The sequence below is a fragment of the Pogona vitticeps genome, chromosome 4 (assembly GCF_051106095.1).
Source record: "Pogona vitticeps strain Pit_001003342236 chromosome 4, PviZW2.1, whole genome shotgun sequence".
NCBI lineage: Eukaryota > Metazoa > Chordata > Lepidosauria > Squamata > Agamidae > Pogona > Pogona vitticeps.
The window spans coordinates 191943377-191956989 of NC_135786.1; the positions used below are offsets into that span (position 1 = coordinate 191943377).

Here is a 13613-nt window from a genome sequence, read left to right on the forward strand (position 1 = left end):
CCTCAGCGCGCGGAGGCGACGACTGACTGAGCAAGCAGGAAGCGAAGTGCGTCTGTGGAGGGGGGGGGGGAGGAGTGAAGAGAGAGCGAGAGCAGCAGCCTGACACCGCGCTCCCGCCTCCCTTGGCCGCCCCGCCGCCGCCTGGCACACTCCGCCTTCGGGCTGGGCTCTGGGACTTGGCCCCCTTCTCTTCTCGGTCTTCTCCTCTTCTCCGTCAGTCGCCGCCGCCGCTACGGCTCCCCGCCAGGACCGCCCATCCTCAGCGCGGCCCGGCTGGCTGGCTGGCTGGGGCTGGCTTGCCCGCCCGCCGGCCCGCCCGCCTGGCTGATTCACGTGGCTCTCGGGGTGGAGCGGCCGCCGAAGCGCAGAAGGCGGCGGCGGAGGGTGGGGAAAACAAAAGGCAGCGGCTGTCAAAGGGGAGCGGCGCGCCTTCGACGCCCGAGCCCGCCGTCAGCAGGTGAGTGGGGGGGGGGCGGCGACTGCGTCCAGGGGCGCGTTCCTGGGAGAGCGCCCTTGCCCGCCGGCAGGGCGAGGGTCGGGAGCGCGCCGCGGCAGGGGGGAACCCTTGGCAAGGTAGCCCGGGGCTCCCTAGAAGTTGCCCGGAGAGCAGCCTCGCACCTGGCCGCCTGGGAACCGGGCTGAGTCCCGGCGCCGGGTACGAGGAAACGGGACCGTCCTTCCCGCGGCTCTGCAGCGAGGAATGTGGAGGGTTGCCACGCTGGCAGCCGCGACGTGCGAGGTTCCGTGAGGGGAATTTCCAGTCCACACACCGGGGCGCAGGGGGGAGGGAGGAGGAGAAGGCGAGGAAAAGGCGCGCGCGCGCCGTGCGGGCGGGGAGGAAGAGGAAGAGGAGGCGGCGCGCGGGCAAAGTGAAGCTCGAAAAAGGGGAAAGGGAAATCGATTGGTGGCTGAGCGGCGGGGCTTTGAGGGAGGGCGAGAAGTTAGGCAAGAAGAACTCAGCCTTACGCGCTGGGAGGTTGGCAAAGAGGCGGGCGAGCTACAAAAGAGCCCTGTTTGCACAGGAGTGGAAAGCGCTGCCAGCCTCAGGAGGAGCCTGTCAAAACAAAGCTGTCTGGACTGGCGAGGGAAAGCCGCCTCGGCTGTGGCATGGGCTGCCAAACTGTGATCTCCAAAATCCGTCCTCGGTTGGGAGAGCCAGGGATAAGCTGGCCCTGGAGGGAGCTCGGTGGTGTTTTGACAGATCAGGGGCGGAACTTGGCAGGCTTGGTTGGGTACGAGGGGGTGGGGATGAAGTGGATCGGTGGGCAGGATGGGGGTCGGTTGATGATGATGGGGGGGGAACTGCTGTGGCTTGGCTTAAAATGCACCGTTTCTTCAGTTAAATACCTGACCTGGGTATTAGTTGCAAAAACACCACGTAGGCGGTAAAATGCTTGACAGCTGTTGCTTTGTTTGCTTGGCATTCATGTGGATGCTGCAACTTCAACCTACATTTTGCCATATCTTAGTAAATGCTAGCTGTCTGGTTACAGAGCAGTGTTCTTCATCTTTTAAAACATGCACACCTTTCAAACTTATTTTCCTTTCTGAATCCCCCACAACACTTGGGAAGACAAGCATACACAATATGTACACAATTGTACACATACTAGCCATTGATATGTACATAAGGATGTCTGAAGAGGGGCATTATTCAATCGGTAACAAAAGAGTACTGTACTTAAAAGTGTCTTAGAACACACTACTTGTGATGTTAGTCATACATTTAAATGAGAACACATAGTCTGCTCATTTTGATTTTGGGGAAATAGTAGCTGATAGGCACTGGCTTTCTGCTGAAAAGGGCTCCTTCCATTAAAGTTATATCTGTAACAATAAAGAACATCTTCTGGGACTAACTAAGAGCAACTAACCAGGAATTAATTTTCCAAAGAAGCATAAAACGGATTGGGGTGGCATTGTTGCTTTTTTTTCTCCAGAACAAAAATGAGTGAGTTAATTATGCATGTTTAAATGTGTGTTGTTGTCTTTTAGTTAGCCCTCATGTTCCTTCCCCAAACTGTGGCTAGAGGAGAATCTTTGGGCTATGTATGATCAGCAAAAAGATTTTGATGTCTGCAGCAGAGGGCTTCAGAAGATACTTTTTCAGAATACAGCTCTGACAGTTCCCTAGCTCTTCTTGGAGGTATAGAACCAAAAAGTAGGTTTTCCAAGCTGTGCTGCTGAAGGAACATCTCTCTGGTCCTGCTAATTGTAACCATCCATCCATCAAAAAGTGTCTCCTTTGAACACCATGACACTAGAGAGAGAGATGTATAATATAAAGGAGAGTGGGGTGAAGGACAAGATCTGAATTTCAGACTAGGAGGGGTGAAGGACAAGATCTGAATTTCAGACTAAGAATGGGATTTTTGGACCACAAATCCCACAGTTCTCCATTATGGGGATTCTACCTGACAGACAGACTCCTAAATGTGGCTCACATGGGAAAGGGGCTCAGACTGGAAGGCTTTGAAACTCAGCTAGGCCTAGCTTTTTGTTCAGAAACAACAACTAGCTAGCATCAGGGCAGGAACAGGAAGCTTGAGTGCATAGCTAGGCTTCAAGTCCTTCCAGCTTAAGCCTTTCTGCCAGGTGAGCCACATTTAGGTGTGTCTATAAGATGTGGAATAGTGCCTCACATTAATGTGGTATAAAAATCTGTAAATAAGATATCTGTCTCTCTGTCAGGATCTGTAGCCCTAAAAGCCCATTACCAGTCATGACTTCTATATGTTGCAAGACTGTACTTCCCAACACTCCTTGATAGCATGGAAGTTGCTATTCACCAAGTTCTTGAAGGTCACAATTTGTCCTTAAATATCAGGGGTGCTTTTCCTTAGTGATGCTACCTGGGCAGAATTTTAAGGCAGGAGTCTAGAACCCCTGTTCACCAGAATAAATGGGAACTGGGAGCTGAGGATGGATTACTACCTTCTGAAGTTAAATTAAACCGTGATGATTACCATAAATGAGCTCCTATCCCACCTGGCCAAGGCCATTACATCCAACGTGTGAAATAATCTCTCACTGCTGCTTGGCCTTTTTCTGTGGACAGGAAAAAGCACTCATGCACACACAAATAACTTTGGCAAGCAGCAAGCCTGGGTGTTAAGTATAAAGGGGTGAGTGGGATATTTGATTTCATTGGACACAGGGATTTACTTAACAGCTGTCTATTTTAAGATGCCCTCATCTTCAGAAACAAATACATTCATAATTCATGTTTGAAAGTTTAGGTACAATTTGCAAGTTAGAAGAAGAAAGATTTTCACTTCACATAGCACATAGGAGAGTTCATGCTGATTTGTTCTCCTTGCCAAACTCAGCCTAGTAAGAATGAAGCCCTGGATAGCATACAAATCAGCAGCACAGTAATGAAAATAGTTTTTCTACACCTCCTACTCACTTTCCCCCAGCTTTGCATAGTTAAATAAGCTAGCTAGAAGCAGGCACTGTGTATGGACAGTGTGGAAATAATAAATCTTTGGCTGCTTTGAGTTATAATTTATCTCAGGATTATTCTAGCTTAAAATCAGCACAGGCAGTTGATTTATTCATGCTACATGCTTCAGTTAGGTCTGGTTAAAGAGCAAGTATGTGTGTTTTTAACAGAAGATTTAGTGAGTAAAATGCACAGCTGTTTGGACTGAACATTAACTTTCATGACCTCAGCAGCTAGTTAACATTCAACATTTCCCTATGCACTGAAGCTCCCTGATATATGTGTTACATCTAGTGGGTCTTAGGGCAGCATGTATATATGCTAGGCTTTTCTAGGAACTGTTTCTGCCTTCTTTGTGGAAGCAAAGACACAGTGATATTTTTAACTGACAGTATGACTAAGGAGTCATTTGCAAAGTCTTTATATCAAATTGTTTTTCTTTCACAATGGAGAAAATTTAAATGGTAGTGAAATTTTGTAGAAGACACAAAAGTTATACTGTTTCCAGACTTCTATTATATGCAGTACATGAAAACGTCTACTAATATGAATGCTTTCTATAAATCTATAAACTCTATAAAGAAGTTGTAAATAGTTTGAGGACTTTTATATATATAAAACTTTTATATATATAAAAGTCCTCAAATGCCAGATGTTCAGCAGGAGTGCTTACTTCATGAGGATGTATTTCCAAGTAAGACTAGTCCAAGTGTCTCTTGACTGATATTTTGCAGCAGTTCCTCATGTCTTAATTCCATCTTTGGCACTTTGTCTTTCAAGGCTATGAGAAATATCTTCTGGCGTCTGTGCTCTTTTTCTTCTCATGTGCCATTGTCCCCAGCCAAATTGTTGTCCCCATTATCAAGACTGGATAAATCTTGGTAATAGGGTAGATGATATAAGTCATGGCAGTTTGTTGTGCAACAAAATGTTGCACTGTGGAAGCCTCCTGTTCAGGTTTCTAGCCAGCCAACTGAACCTCTTTTCTCTGGATAATTCTATTCCTCCACCACCACCCACCTGCAAGTCTGTGTTTTCTCCTCTCCTTCAATTGAAACATTCAGAATTCTATGGCTAGTGAGCATGTTCTGGCAACATTGGGCTTTTTTTTTTGTTGTTGGACCTGAGGTTTCTCACCCTTTATATACTTGGTGGCGCTGTGGGCTAAACCGCAGAACGGTTTGGACGTGGTGGCGCTGTGGGCTAAACCGCAGAAGCCTGTGCTACAGGGTTAGAAGACCAGCAGTCGTAAGATCGAATCCACGCAACGGAGTGAGCGCCCGTTGCTTGTCCCAGCTCCTGCCAACCTAGCGGTTCGAAAGCATGCAAATGCAAGTAGATTAATAGGGACCACCTCGGTGGGAAGGTAACAGCGTTCCGCATCTAAGTCACACTGGCCATGTGACCACGGAAGATTGTCTTTGGACAAAAAAAATGCTGGCTCTATGGCTTGGAAACGGGGATGAGCACCGCCCCCTAGAGTCGAACACGACTGGACAAAAATTGTCAAGGGGAACCTTTACCTTTACCTTTATATACTTGTTTCCAATTTCTAGAAATCTTGAGGTTCATGTGAGCATGCTGATACCTCCTTCTTCCATCACATTTGCCTAGTTTTGGATGCATACCTGTTGTGACTCAATACCTGAGTTTACAACTACAGTGGGGTCTTGACTTGAGAACTTAATCCATATTGGAAGGCGGTTCTCAAGTCAAAAAGTCTGTAGGTCAAGTCTCCATTGACCTACAGTGCATTGAAAACCGATTAATCCAGTAACAGGCCGTTTTTGTTCCATTTTGGTTTTTTTCTGGTCTGTAAGTCAATTCTCAGGCTGCAAGTCAAACCTAAATTTTGTGGCCAGAGAAGTCTGTAACTCAAAAAGTCTGTAAGTCAAGCCGTCTGTATGTCAAGGATCCACTGTAATACATACAAGTGGGGCCTGCAACCAAATATTGCATTGTGCAGTGCTCCTGTTATGGTTTCCAGCCATAGCTAGTTCTTTTCTGGGATACATTGTTGTGTTCCCTTTCCTTCCCCTACCCAGACCTACTATGCTTTCCCTCTAGTTCCCACTCAGCATCCTATAGCCACAGCACATTTTACAGTATATCCTTATTCGGCTGTGAATGGGTGGAGCTTAGCTTTTTTTAAAAAATCATCTTGAAAAGGTAAAATTTCCATGAGCTTCCTTGCTAATATCTCCTCCTAGTACAAGTTGGGCATTTTCAAGGGAGGTGTTTTTCACTCCTAAACCCACTGGGAATGACATCTTCCCACTACCTACCATGTTGCTAAATATGCTGCTTTGACCTGGAATTTCAGTGATGTCAAAGCAGAAAAGAAGCAATTTTGCTTGAACAAAGTGCATGGCCATCATGATCCACTTTGAACAAGATGTCCTCTTTTAAACTGAAAATTGTGGCTGTTTTTGTACTGTCACTGATCTCTGAAAAGTCAGTGGCACAATGACTAATTAAGTGGCAGGGCCTATGGAAATAAACAGGGCACCAAATATTTCAGTTGTGTTCTCTACAAATAATATGAAGATTTATATATCTGCAAGTTGCTAATCTTTCCAAAGATAAAATTAACTCTCCTAATAGCATCCTGATATACTCAGTTAAGAGAATTATCCAAGTTGTTTTACTGAATTATATATTGAGTTCAACATATAATTCAGCCTGTTTGCTGGTGTTTTCTGCTCTAGAAATCCCAAGGTGTATTCTAGCGACATCATTATTTATATATGTAATGTGAAAACCAAGTTAGTCTTTCATATTTAAAAAAAGTTTGATGGCACCTTGAAACTAACTTTAAATGGTCAGACATCTGACATAGTAAATTATAATCTACAAAACCTTATGTCATTTTGTAATAAAGAAACTGTTGGATGTCAATTTCAAAGTGCCATAAAACATAGTTATTTTTCTAGCTACAGAGATTAGTGTGTATGTGGGTGTAGCTTGCACAGTAAATTATTACCTTTACAGCCCAGAAAAACAGAATAATAAACTACTTCTGAATACTCTACATTTAGGAAAAACCTGGAAGGTGTTATCATAAATTGAAATTGACATGACACAACATAATTATTGATTCAAATTTAATTGCGTTCAGTTTTGTTTCTTTATTCTTGGCACACACTTTCCCATTTTTATGATATTTCCTTCTTTGTACTTATTACAATTTTCTGGCTTTCCCATTCAGCCATGAAGTGAGCATAATCTTCTCAATAAATCAGAGGTTTGTGGTTCTTCAGGTGTTGTTGACAGAAACTCCCATCAGCACAACCAATGGTGAAGGAAGGATCATGAGAATTGTAGTTCAACAACATCTGGAAGGCCAAAGATTCTTTATGTCTACACTGCACAGTTAAGAGGTTTGCCTCCTGCAAAATGCTATTCTTTGGATCTATTGCTCAGTTGCAGTATATAAATATCATTCTACTGCTAATTTTGATATGGAACAACTGATTGGTTCAAAATTGGGAAAGGAGTACGACAAGGCTGTATATTGTCCCCCAGCTTATTCAACTTATATGCAGAATACATCATGCGGAAGGCTGGACTGGAGGAATCCCAAGCCGGAATTAAGATTGCCGGAAGAAATATCAACAACCTCCGATATGCAGATGACACCACTCTGATGGCAGAAAGTGGGGAGGAATTAAAGAACCTTGTAATGAGGGTGAAAGAGGAGAGTGCAAAAAACGGTCTGAAACTCAACATCAAAAAAACTAAGATCATGGCCACTGGTCCCATCACCTCCTGGGAAATAGAAGGGGAAGATATGGAGGCAGTGACAGATTTTATTTTCCTGGGCTCCATGATCACTGCAGATGGAGACAGCAGCCACGAAATTAAAAGATGCCTGCTTCTTGGGAGGAAAGCGATGACAAATCTTGACAGCATCTTAAAAAGCAGAGACATCACCTTGCCAACAAAAGTCCGAATAGTCAAAGCTATGGTTTTTCCTGTCGTGATGTATGGAAGTGACAGCTGGACCATAAAGAAAGCAGACCGCCGAAGAATTGATGCCTTTGAATTGTGATGCTGGAGGATACTCTTGAGAATCCCCTGGACTGCAAGGAGAACAAACCTATCCATTTTGAGTGCTCACTGGAAGGACAGATCCTGAAGCTGAGGCTCCAGTACTTTGGCCATCTAATGAGAAGAAAAGACTCCCTGGAAAAGACCCTGATGTTGGGAAAGTGTGATGGCAAGAGGAGAAGGGGACGACCGAGGATGAGATGGCTGAACAGTGTCTGCGAAGCAACCAACATGAATTTGACACAACACTGGGAGGCAGTGGAAGATAGGAGAGCTTGGCGTGCTCTGGTCCATGGGGTCACGAAGAGTCGGACACGACTAAACAACTAAACAAACAAACAACTGCTAATTTTATAATAAACTGCACCGTTACATGCTATTCCAAAGAGGATTTCTCATTATATATATTGGTACCATATTTCTGTCACAGTATTAATGCATTCTATACAAGTCTGCTGCTGAAAAGTTTTCAGCAGCTATAGCTAGTGTAAAATGTGGCATCTAGATTGTTTTATTATTATTATTATTATTATTATTATTTATTTTATTTATATCCCGCCTATCTAATCAACCAAGATTACTCTAGGCGGCTTACAACAATAAACAACAACAATACGGTTAAATAAATCATACAAAGGAAAAATTACGACAAGATGAGAGGAAGCTAAGGAAGAAAAGGAAGGGTAATCAGGAATTAATAAACGGGAAAGCCTGCCGGTACATCAAAGTTTTTAGTTGTTTTTTAAAAGTACCCAGTGAGGGAGCCGCGCGAATGTCAGGGGGAAGGTTATTCCAGAGGCGAGGAGCCACCGCCGAGAAGGCCCGATTTCTTGTTTTTTCTTTCCGGGCCTCCCTCGGCGTTAGGCTCCTCAGCCTCACCTCCTGACTCGCGCGAGTGACACGGGTAGAACTTGGTGGAAATAGGCGTTCCGCCAAGTATCGAGGCCCCAAGCCGTTTAGGGCTTTATAAGTAAGCATCAACACTTTGAAGTCGATGCGGAAACGGATGGGCAGCCAATGCAATGCGGCCAGGGTGGGCGAAATATGTTGGTACCTTTTCACACCACTGAGTAATCTGGCCGCCGCATTCTGCACCACCTGTAATTTCCGCAGCAGCCTCAAAGGCAGCCCCACGTAGAGCGCATTACAGTGGTCTAATCTTGAGATTACGAGCGCATGCACCAACGTAGTGAGCGCCCCCACCTCGAGATAGGGCCGCAGCTGGGCTATCCGCCTAAGGTGGTAAAAGGCCGTTCGGACAACCGACGCCACCTGGGATTCCATGGTGAGCGCCGGGTCCAGATGGATCCCCAAGCTGCGGACCCCATCCTTGGCGGGGAGGGTCGCCCCCCCAAAAGTGAGGAAGTTTCCCAAACACCCGACTGTGGGAGCGCCCACCCTCAGTACCTCCGTCTTGTCCGGGTTCAGCCTCAACCCGTTCTCCTGCATCCATTGCAGTACGGTCCCCAGGCAGCGCTGAAGGGACAGAACGGCATCTCCTGTGGTAGGTGGAAAGGAGATGTACAGCTGAGTATCATCAGCATACTGATGACACCGAGCTCCACATCCCCTGATGACCCCACCCAGCGGCCTCATATAGATGTTAAATAGCATTGGGGAGATAATCGACCCCTGTGGAACCCCACAGTTGAGACTCCACGGGGCCGAGACATTCTCCCCAAGCTGTACTCTCTGGGGGCGGTCCCCCAAGAAGGAACGGAGCCAGGCCAATGCCAGGCCACCAATTCCCAACTCGGAGAGCCTCCCCAGGAGGATACCGTGGTCAATGGTATCAAAGGCCGCTGAGATATCGAGGAGGACCAGCAGGGACACATTGCCCCTGTCGGCCTCCCTCAATAGGTCATCACACAGGGCGACCAATGCCGTTTCTGTACCATGGCGCGGCCTGAAGCCCGACTGAAATGGATCCAGGGCATCTGTTTCATCCAGGTGCGCCTGAAGCTGGTCGGCCACCACCCTCTCAACTACCTTGCTAAGGAAAGAAACATTGGCGACGGGCCTATAGTTGCCAATCTCGTCCGCCGCCAAACTTGGTTTCTTCCTAATGGGCCTAATGAGTGTCTCCTTGAGGGCAGATGGAAATCTGCCCTCAAGGAGGGACCCATTTATTATTACAGTGGCCCATTCCGTTGTTATCGGCCTGGCTGCTTTGATTAGCCAGGCCGGGCAAGGGTCAAGGGAGGAGGTGGTGGCACGACAGCGGTCAAGCGCCCTGGCCACAGTGTCAGGCGTGACTGGCTGAAAAGAATCAAAAGTTACCGGGCAAGACGGAGCGCTGGACATCTCAGCTCGACTCACTGTGTTCAAATAAGGAGAGAGGTCCCGGCGGATGGCCTCCACTTTTGATTTAAAAAATGCTGCAAATTGGTCAGGTGTAAGACTAGGGGGAGGCCCATCACCCGTACCAATTCCGGATAAGTCGCGCACTATACGGAATAATTCCGCCTGCTGGTTGGAGGCTTCGCTTATCCGGTTATCTCATGGATGCTTAGAGACCCTATGCCATTGGTCTTGAACCATCTTCACAGACTTCCATAGAGTTTTGGGTCAAGATATTTGATGACATTACAGCTTGAATTTGGATGAGGCTTGAAGTGTAGTAAGGATGGGAATGTGAACATAAACCCCACCCTATGTGCCCAATGTTTTAATATGTGCTGTGAAGTCACAGCCACTTGATGGCAGTCCTAACGGGGGTTTCAAGGTATGTGAGAGATATAAGGTTTTATTGTTATTATCACCTTCTGTAGTGGATTTCCGTGGCCAAGGGGAGATTTTAACCCAGGTCTCCTGGGTCTGTCACTTTATCCATTAAACTTCACTGGTTGCCTCAGAATGCAGGCAGACCTTTGCATGTTCACAGTAAAGGTCTACAGCAGCCCTTGTAAGCACCTTTAGTTGAACTTGCCTACAATGTTTCTGTGTCTGATAGGGCAGGGGTCCCAATCACAAAAACACTGTAAACACTCACTTGCTTTTTCCTAGATCACATAGTCAAGGCAACTTCAAATTACCAAGCACCAGTCCAAGTACAGTGGGGTCTTGACTTAAGAACGGCTTGAGTTAAGAACATTTTGACTTAAGAACCACTCTCATAGGAAAATATTGACTTGACTTACATACTTAGATTTCAGTTAAGAACTGAAAAAAAACCCACGTGGGAGGCAGGGAAAGTGCAAAATGTGAACTTTCAGTTAACTGTTGGCCAGTGAAAAGGGTGCCTGTCTGCTTCCCCACTCCTCCCAGCGTTTAGAGAGTGGATTGGGAGACAGTCTTCGGACTGCTTGGGACTGTACTGCCTGGACTGTATCTTCCCTGCCTTCCCTGAACCTTTCTTGACCTTAGAAAAAAAGAAACAAAATATCCCCCTCTAGTGGTCGAAGACGGAATAGCAGCTTCCCATTAGTTTCTATGGATGGAAAAGAGCAGTTACGGATCAAATGGTTTTCAATGCATTCCTATGGGAAATGCAGATTTGACCTGAGAACTTTTTGACTTGAGAACTGCCTTCCAATACGAATTAAGTTCTCAAGTCAATACCCCACTGTAATATCATTTGTGGTCACATTCCAGCTGAAATCTATAAAATATGTTGGTTGCAAGTAACTAGAAATTCCATGCGACAACAGTTTTGTTGGCTACTTCCAGGCACAGTTTGAGTCCAGTGGGTAACCTATATGTTGGATTCACACTATGTGAAGGAATATATCTCCCTTGTACAAGCCTGTCCATGTCTCGTGATTCTTAGGAGAGGCCTTTCTTCCTGTCCCACCACTTTGCAGGCATGTTTGGTGAGGATGAGAGAGGCCCCCTCGGTGGCTAGACTACCATTACCACTCTAGTATTTCATTCTTTGCCAAATAAACAATTGGAAGATATAATTGAAGTTGAGATATTAAACTAAAGATATAATAAACTAAAAGTTTCCATTTGCTCAAAAGATGGAACTCCCTCCTGAGGGTGGCTAGGATAGCCCTCTCCTTGCTGTCCTTCCCCATGCAAGTAGAGTTGTTTTCATAGTAGGACACACACACCCATCCACAGTATCACTGATTTACTTATCCGCTGCCAGAATATGCTAAATTACCCCCCAAAATATGTATCGATATGTATTTCTAGGGTGTATTAACCAGAACTGGCCACTAGAGAAAGTCAGAGGCCATGCAATGTATAGCATTTAATAATTGCGTGTTTTTCAGCATCTGCGGGTGACGGGGCTTGGAACCAATCCCCTGCAGATACTCTGGTTCCATTGTATTTTAATAGTTCTTCAGCCACTGACTGATGTGTGGGAATGGCCCTCCCCAAAGTTGCTAGGCTGATTCTACAGTAGTAGAGTAAACTCTCCTGGGACATCACAGCTGCTTCTGGGAGGAGCTACTGCCCATTCTTCCTCTTTCTCATAGTGATAGGGAGCTAACTTAATTGCCTTTCCTTGGGCCAATCATAATGGCATTATGTAACCATTGTCCTATCTGAACCCTGTCAACTGTCTGTGAGCTTGTAAGGTTAATAAACACAGTCCTCCTGGGAGCAGGGCAGGGCAGTCGTCTTATTCAAGGTCCTCTCTTTCTAGTCCCCCATCAGGAGCACTGCTGGCAGACATCCTTCTGTGTGTGTGGCTGACTTCTTCAACTTCTCTAAGATTATTTGCTATCCTAATTACTTGTGACTACATAGACTATCAGCCTGTTCATTTCGTGATTCCAACAGACCAGGACATTTTAATGATGAATGTTTTGTTGTTATTGTTGTTTTCAAATAACATAAATTGGATTGTAATGTTATGAATTCATTAACAATTAATTTTATTAATTTATTTATTAATTAAACATTAATCTGATAGTTTAATACTGTTTTAATATCATAATTTATTGTGTGTTTTGGCTCTATTCTTTTTAAATACACATAACATCAGCTGTGTTGGGTCCTGCAAGGAAGGCAGGATAATCAGTCCATGCATTTTGGCAACCTTTTTCTTTCCATGGGACTTGGACTGCAAGCTTCAATTCATTTATTATGGAGATACCTGCCACGTGAAGGTTACACTCCAGGAATCTGATGAAGTGGCCTACAATCCGTGAAAGTTTGTGCCAAATAAAACTTGCCAATCTTTAATTTGCCGCAAGATTCATTGTTGTTTTCTTTATTAGCTACTTCAGTACTTCGTGGTTATATGGAACTGAAATGCTTTTGCACTAGAGCAGCTGCTTTTTCTATCTGGGAGAAATACTGTAAGAATGAACTACTTAAACATTATGGGCAATATCAGGGTCATAGATAGGATTGGCAGGTTTCAGGGCACTGACAGACGTCTCAGGGAGTTGCTATGCTTCTTCAGGTTTCCAGCTTGGGGAGAAACATCTCATGGTGAGCAGGGCTGGAGGCGGAGGAAATCTGATTTTTATGTGTTTAAAATTGGGATAACCATTCCCGGGGAGTGCCAGGAAAGCATCTATATGTGTCTTGTTCATGCACAGTGACAGTCAAAAAGATTGGGGGGGGAGGGGCTGGAGAGAGTGCTGGTGGATTCATGTGCTTGGACCTTATGTGCCATTTGGAGCAAGGCATGAGGTAGAGCAGGAGTGTTGTGACCTAAGTTTTTTTTTCTTCCAGAAATCCTGGCAGTGGCACAATTGGGCCTGAAAAAGCTGGCCTTCTGGGTGGTAGTTGGACCTTCCTCAAGTCTAAAAAGCAGTCTGGGGTTGAAAAAATGCTTCAGAAGTGCTAGAGGTGAAGCTGTGCAGAATGCAAGCCCCCGGGTAGTGTTTCCCAAACTTTTTTGAGTTGTATCCCCTTTTTATAATTGCTAAGTAACCTGTGCCCCCCCCCACCATATTGGCATAAAGTAATTTTAATGGGGTAAAGAAAACACATTTTAAAAAGAGTTTTCAGAATATAATCATAATCTAATATTTAATCCGATGGCTGTCCTTGCATCTGGCCAACTAGTTTCAATATTTGTGGCTGGGTGTTTGTTAAAGCCACTCCCCCTGCCCTCCCCCCCCCATCCTTTAATGGGCTCTGGGAGGTGAAGCTTAAGAAGGATGGGTTAAAATTGGGTTTGACTGGGGGAGGGCGAGTTTTTCCTCAGGAA

General features: G+C 45.4%; 1 protein-coding gene and 1 long non-coding RNA gene across 4 annotated transcripts in view; one reads left to right on the forward strand and one right to left on the reverse strand.

Moving 5' to 3' along the window:
- Positions 1-242: 242 nt before the first annotated feature.
- The window catches only part of MAPRE2 (microtubule associated protein RP/EB family member 2), a 111934-nt gene continuing 98563 nt past the window's right edge, over positions 243-13613 (forward strand). For 2 of the 3 annotated variants that reach the window (XM_078393731.1, XM_020790946.3), the window contains exon 1: positions 321-457. The gene's annotated coding sequence lies outside the window, so the exon portion shown is untranslated. Of the gene's footprint in view, positions 458-13613 lie in introns of all 3 variants that reach the window. The other variant, XM_078393732.1, reaches the window with a different exon arrangement.
- On the reverse strand, positions 3879-7073 carry LOC144589319 (uncharacterized). The gene is made up of 2 exons (XR_013545377.1): positions 4975-7073; positions 3879-4583 (listed from the first exon to the last, which is right to left on the reverse strand). It is a non-coding gene; the product is annotated as an uncharacterized LOC144589319 (long non-coding RNA).